Source organism: Euprymna scolopes, chromosome 24 (genome assembly GCF_053919585.1).
Source record: "Euprymna scolopes isolate OS-2025 chromosome 24, ASM5391958v1, whole genome shotgun sequence".
Lineage (NCBI taxonomy): Eukaryota > Metazoa > Mollusca > Cephalopoda > Sepiida > Sepiolidae > Euprymna > Euprymna scolopes.
The window spans coordinates 47,530,816-47,538,315 of record NC_136505.1 but is presented as its reverse complement, the minus strand read 5'-3'; the positions used below and the strand labels follow the sequence as shown (position 1 = coordinate 47,538,315).

Below are 7,500 nucleotides of genomic sequence, written 5' to 3'. Positions count from 1 at the left end.
TGATGAATCTATATTCAGGCATGCATATGTATTATTTTATCTATCTATCCATTATATATATATATATATATATATATATATATATATATATATATATATATATATATATACTAGCATGGGTGCCCGGCGTTGCCCGGCAATTTGGAGATAGTTATTAAGTAAGATACATGTCCAATGAACTTATATCTAAAATTTCAAGTGTTTAGACCGAAAATTGTCGGAGGAGTTTGGTAGAGTTCTCAAATGTCAAATCGTTGAACTTTGACCCCTTAATCGCGAAATTTCTGCCCGAAAACCGATCACATCGATAGTCCCAGAACTCAGTACCCTGTATATCAAATTTCGAGTTTATAGACTAAAAATTGACAGAGTTATTGCGTAGGGAAATGTAGACACACAGACACACACACACTTTCACTTATATATATATATATATATATATATATATTATGGTATATATGAATATATCTTTATGTGTGTATGTTAAATTCATACATTTTCATAGATGATGATGTGTGTTGATGTGTGTGTGTTTTTGGAGTCTAGAGAGGATGTTTGGGCCACCTTATTCACTTAAAATATAAGGTAGACAATTATATCGCCTACGTAGTCAAAGCGTGGGCGCACAAATCGTGTAATTAGTATACGAACCCTCAATATTTACATCACTATCTATAAATTGTATCCTGTACAACACATAGATTTACAGGCGTGTGGTTTAAAATAACGGATTCTAATTCCAATAATGTCAAAATATTTATTATCTATTAACTTTTTTTGCAATTAGTTGAAGGGCTATCATACGTATTATCATGTATGCGTGTGTGTGTGTGTATGTGTGTCACTTTATGTATGAGTTGAATGTCATATTCTGATAATAAAGGGTAGTTAGTGTCATTAAATTCAGATGCATCACTGTGTCTTTCTCTCTCTATTAGTTTCTTTTAATCAATGTATCTCTCTTTATACATATATGTGTATATATATATATATATATATATATTTATGTATGGTATATATATATATATATATATATACTTTTCTATCTACATATATCTATTAATCTCTCTTTCTTCTCTCTCTCTCTCTATGTGGCAGGTTATTTTTTAAGCAAGGTTTTTTATTTACTTAAGAATCATCACTTATCAAGGCGCAGAGGCCACTCAAGGATAAGGGTTAATTGATGTAATGTATTGATTTGTAGTAATCGTTGATGTTGTAAGCTTCCATCTTGTATTCACCCGGAAGCAGACCAGCGCAACAGTGTTCCAAACGCGGGCAGTTCTGAGAAAGAGGCTTTGTTCATGGAATTTACGTTTAGATTTAGGCACAGATAAAGCTTCGGAGAAATTATATATAGTGGTTATAGCTAATCGAGTGTTTTTTGTCAAATTTAGGCTAGGGGGAATTATAGATTGCTGTTCAGTCGAGCACTTGCCATGAAAATAGCTATAGAGCAGAGGCAGGTTTGCGACTTGTCTTCTGTTGAAAAGAGGTTGCAAGGAAGAGAAAAGGGCATCACCTTGAAGGTTTTGAAGGCCGTTCTGAACTCTATCAAGGCATGATAGGGTAATCGAGCAGTCCCTGTTAAGGGCATCACCTACTAGGTTTCGACAACGGTTTTGACTTCTATCAAGGCAGGTTAAGGTATGTCGAGCAGCCCATGCCAACAGCATCACTTACAAGGTTTCGACAGCGGTTTTGAACTCTGTCAATACAGGACGGACGCGCCAAGCAGCTCCTGCCCAGATGTGGCAGTATTATCTTTTTTTATTTTCTTGATTATTTTCTCGATGTAGCGATCAACCTTATTAGATCGTATAATATAGCTCCGAGTGTTCTTGTTTCAGCCATTATTCAAGCAGTTTTAATGTCTTTATCATCATCAGGAATTTGATATTTTTAAAAGAAGTTTCGTTCGTTGGATTTTATATATACATATGTATGCATACTTTTTTCTGATGTTGTCTAACAGTATAGAAAGATCTAATTAATTTTTTTATATATTTATTTATTGTTTTAATGGTGAAATTATTTAAATATATTTTTCCTGTATCAAGTGCTATTTTAATTAGTTGTAATTTTTTTAATGAATATTGCTTTAAGTAATTTTCGTCTTTGTGTAGTTTCACTTTTAGACATCATTTTAGTATTAAATATAATTATCTTCTTCTTTGTGCTGACTTTTGTATTTTGTTGAGCAAAATAATGTGGGGTAGTGTGGCACAAATGTTATGTGATTACGTTGAAAAGAATTATTGCATGTGTGGTCAATAAAACTACTATAGGTATACTCAGTTTGTTTATAAAAAGACATTCCTTAAATAGGCATCTGAAATTATATATTACCTTAGTTTAACTGAAAGCAGGACAATTATTATTATTATTATTATTATTATTATTATTATTATTATTATTATTATCATCATCATTATTATTATTATTATTATTATTATTATTGTTATTATTATTGTTATTATTATTATTATTATTATTATTATTATTATTATTATTATTATTATTAAAGTTGTTAATTACTGGATACAATGCTATTAATTTAGTATAATGATTATTAGTTTATGTTTCGTGAGTTATTGGATGGGTCTAGTGTATCACTTCATATGATTGGTTAATGTCTTTTTCTCTAAGCTTGCAATTAGCAAGAATTTAATTTTTAGAGTACCAGTAAAAGATGTCATCTTTCTCGCAAGCTTTTTTAATGTGCTTTTCTTTCATTGAGTTTATATATAGTTTTATTTGTTGGTCAGCTATTTTATTGGGCAAATTGTTATGGATTAATGTTTATTTCATGTTGGTTTGTTCATTAAATATATGTATATATACACGCATATATGTGTGTGTAAGGGGGTGTATTTCGAGCCTTTTCAACACACACACATACGCATATATATATATATATATATATATATATATATATATATATATATATATATATATAAGAGCAAATAGTTAATAAAACATGTTAAAAACACTTTGAAAAAGAGTTAAAAACATATTTAATCATAAAAGTTACCACTTGATAAGTGGATAGTCCTTAATCCGCGGAGTTTCGAGGGAATACTTTCATTCTCATCAGAGGGTAGGAATTACCAAAATGAGGGATCGGATTTTGACTACAAAAGTATTTGATGAAACTGAAAGTAAGTTAAAGATCTTACTTGATAACAAAATGTAAAGCAGAGGGAATATGGTGAAGAAAAAGGTGATTACACGTGAATGGATAGTCTGGTGAAAGGTAAATTATCCAATAACGGTAAAATCCAAAAATATACATCCAATTTTTTATATATATATATATATATATATATATATATATATATATATATATATATATATATAACGGTTATCTGTATATTTTGTATAGGTTTTTTCGCAATAGTTTACCAATAGAGGATTCAATTCGTTTCACAGAAGAATATGTTCTTACGCATTAGTAGAAACGCACCTTTTTTATTTATACTGTGCACAACCCATATAATATCATAAACACACACACACATATATATATATATATATATATATCTTTACAATTGAATTATTGTACAAATCATAAAAATCACACTGTATAAATTTACAAAGTATAAAATGATAACTTGTGTATTAACTTTACATTATTTATTTTTTATATTGTCCATTCATATATGAAAATATATATGCTCTTGCGATATATATACACATATATTGCGATATATGTATATATATATATATATGCTCTTGCGATATATATATATATATACATATAGTGCGATATTATACATATAGGTTTAAGATCATACATGTATGTGTATGCATATATAACAGTATGGGATATATATATATATATATATATATATATATATATATATATATATATATATATATATATATATAGAGAGAGAGAGAGAGAGAGAGAGAGAAAGATCTTCCTGCTTCATGGGACGCTATATAAATAAAGTACAAACAGTATTTATTTTAAATGTTGTCCTCTTATGACCTTAAAATATTTCGTTTCTATTTCAACATTTGGTCCTTATTTTTTAAACATTCTCTTGTGGATATATGTGTTTTTTATAATTTGTTTGGTACGAAACACGTATGAATAAAATTATATAGACGTTATTTAAAAATACCTATCGTATTTTAATTGTTTATAAATTATATATATGTATATATATATAAATATATATATATATATATATATATATATATTTATATATATATATATATATATTCATAAATGTTTAGGCAGGTAGCAATTTTTTCTCTTAAGCATATTTCATTAAAATTCTGCTGTTAATCCTTTTTCAACTTTCGAATAACTTTCTGGCAGGAACTGGCTGACGTAACCGCCATATTTGTCGTAAATCTGAATACTTTCTAATACATCTGGATTACATTGTCAATGATTTAATAAACAAAAAATTTAATTAATTTATTTTATTGCGGACTATTATCCTCATCATTCCTAGTTGCTTCTTTTTCTCTCGACGTTTTGGATAACTATTCCTCAACGGGATAGGAACTCCAAATCTTCTAACTGCATCCTCAGCAATTATTGCCATCCATAGTTGTTGTCGCCTTACCACGTTTTGGCCAAGTAAGGCTCTGGCCGGCTTTGGGTAGGATTGAAACCGCTATTTTCAGACTATTCTTACCTGGAACCGTAGCGATTCACTGTCTCTATCCACTGCGCCACGGGCCCCGAACGCCAGAAATTGGCCAAAAACGTGGTGAGACGACAACAACTATGGATGGCAGTAATTACTGAGAATGCAGTGAGGAAATTTAGAGTTCCTATCCCGCCGGGGTTACCATATGACGAAGATCAGAGGAATAGTTGGCCGAAATGTAGGTGGGTGGGGGGAACAACAACTAAGAAATATGGGGATAATAGTACCAATAAAATAATCTAATAAATAATACTTATCTCAATAAAGAATTCCAATTAAATAATATAAAATCTCCTATTTTATTTAATTAAATATACTTAAAATTACATCTGCACATTTATATAAAAAAATATATATGTATATATATGTATTTATACATATATATACATATATATGTGTGTGTGTGTGTGTGTGTTTGTGTGTGTGTGAGTTTGTGCGTATGGAAATACCAATTATTGTATTACCAATATAATGTAAGTTTTGAAATAGAAGAAAGCGTATTTGGAATTAAAATATATTAAAACCACTTCCAAAATTTAAATAATTGTACGTAATATGCACACTCATACCCTCATATATATATATATATATATATATATATATATATATATATATATATATATATATGTATATATATATTGCGCGTGTATGGTCGCGCTCAGATATTAGAATTCTGTATGTCCTATAGCTTAATCTTTTGATCTATAATCCCCCAAAATTTATTTTAAATAATTATTATCTATGCTCACGTATAGAATTGAGCTAATCTTGTATATTAGTATTAATACACACACACATATGTGTGTGTTTGTTTGTGTACATATATATACGCATTATCTTATGGCAAACACTACAAAAATAATATGCAAAAATGCATACGCACATGTATTTTCATAGGTTTGTACGTATGCATTCGTGTTAGTTCGTTAAATTCCGTAAGTAACATTCATTCAAATTTATCAAACAGACTGACCAACTTGTGAGAACAGAACGAAATTAAAAATGTTTTGTAAATAACTACTTATTCAACTCTGTGAAGTTTGGGACCAAGGAGAAACTACTTGTAAATCTTTATGCTGGAAGTAGTCCGGGACGGGATGGGTCATTAATTAACAGTTTCGCGTTCATCTTTTATGTAACACTGACTGTTTTACAAGCGAGATTTTAATACACGTTGCAAAAATTATTTTCAAATAAATGTAATAATCAAAATCGTTCACTTTTAAGTCATTGCATTTATTTTATCAACTACGGTTTTGCCAATGTATTGTTCGACCTTTTTTTTGTCAAAAATAATTCTAAGTGCAAATATTTGTTTATACGGTGCTACACATTGCTTACGACTAGGGATATAGGACAAGAAGCAGAAAGAAGCAACCTTAGTAGAAGTCAATGTCCCGAATGATGCCAGCTTGAACATAGCTGAAATGTAGAAAATAACGAAATGGCATGGTCTTATGTATGATATGAAAAGAAATTGGAATTTATGGAAGATTTTTATCATTCAATTAATCATAGCGCCAACCGGAATCCTGTAAAGAAGTTCAAAACTACATGATGAATATACTCGATGAGCCAAGTGCAAGAGAGATACAAATAATTGCACAAAGTTACCATTATAATCTTTTTAAAAGTCTTAGTTGAAGTGTCTACAATTGCTCGTTAATGTTTGGCGTCCGTTAAGATGTCCCATATTTAGTAAACACATAATACTATGAAAATTGAAAAAAAAATAATTGAAAATATTACAATTAAATGGAGCAGTTGATACACTTTAATATTATGAAGAATATCCAAAGTATCTAGAATACTGTATGCAAGATATCATTTAACGTTGTTTAACATAACACGTGAAGAATGTCGGAGAGTATATCGGCTGTAAATAAACTATTATTGTAAGAACAATAGTCCAAAAAAGAAACAATGATAACTCTTTATTACCGGAGTATAAATATGTTTATCATTTTTCAATTTAAACAAAAAAAAAAACTGGTTCAACTTACCTCCCCGTATTTCGGAAAGCTCCCACCGATACTACAGTTCCCACTTGCGTCGTAGATCGATAGATTTCCTGTTAAGTGTGTATATAAGTAGTACAGATGTATATATATGTATGTATATGTATATATATATATGTATTGGTAATTAAAAGAAGTTGTAAAGTTAAATGTAAAAAAAAATTAATGCATTTTTCTTAAAAGTTTGTGAACTTTTAAAATATTTTGTTATACATACATGTATTTTTATATGTGAAACCTGTATACTTCCTTGGGTTTGTGTATATATTTATATTTATATATAGAAATAGTGGGAGAGACATAGGCATGTACGCGTTTCTTTATTTTGTTTCAGATATAAATGTTTGATGGTAAATGTTATGTTTATTATTAAAGGTAATTTTATGCATATATATATATGTGTGTGTGTGTGTGTCTGTTTGTGTGTCTGTGTGTGTATATAGATGTGTGTGTTTAATCGTATTTTTTAATCAATTATGTACTTGAAGATATATATGTTAGTGATTTAAGCACTTGTAATGTATATAGATATATTTATATACAAACACACACACATACGTGTATGTGTATGTGTTATAAAGTTTAGGATGTGTATATGTATATATTTATATAGAGAGAAATAGATAAATAGATAGATAAGTAGCGAGATAGATAGGGAGACAGATAGACAGACAGGCAGATATTGATTGATATGCGTATGCGTGTGCGTGTTGTTCTATGATTATTGCTTTTGTTTTGATTTCCTTAGAAATACGACAGCAAAAAGTTTCCTATATTTTTTTGTGATGCTAAACCGTTCGAGGTTTAAAAGG

General features: G+C 29.2%; 1 long non-coding RNA gene across 1 annotated transcript in view; it reads right to left on the bottom strand.

Moving 5' to 3' along the window:
• Nucleotides 1-7,500, bottom strand: part of LOC145246463 (uncharacterized) — a 492,984-nt gene that overhangs the window by 484,049 nt on the left and 1,435 nt on the right. Inside the window, exon 1 of the long non-coding RNA XR_013863124.1 lies at nt 6,674-7,500. This exon is cut by the window's right edge and continues 1,435 nt beyond it. This is a non-coding gene — a long non-coding RNA (uncharacterized LOC145246463). The remainder of the gene's footprint in view (nt 1-6,673) is intronic.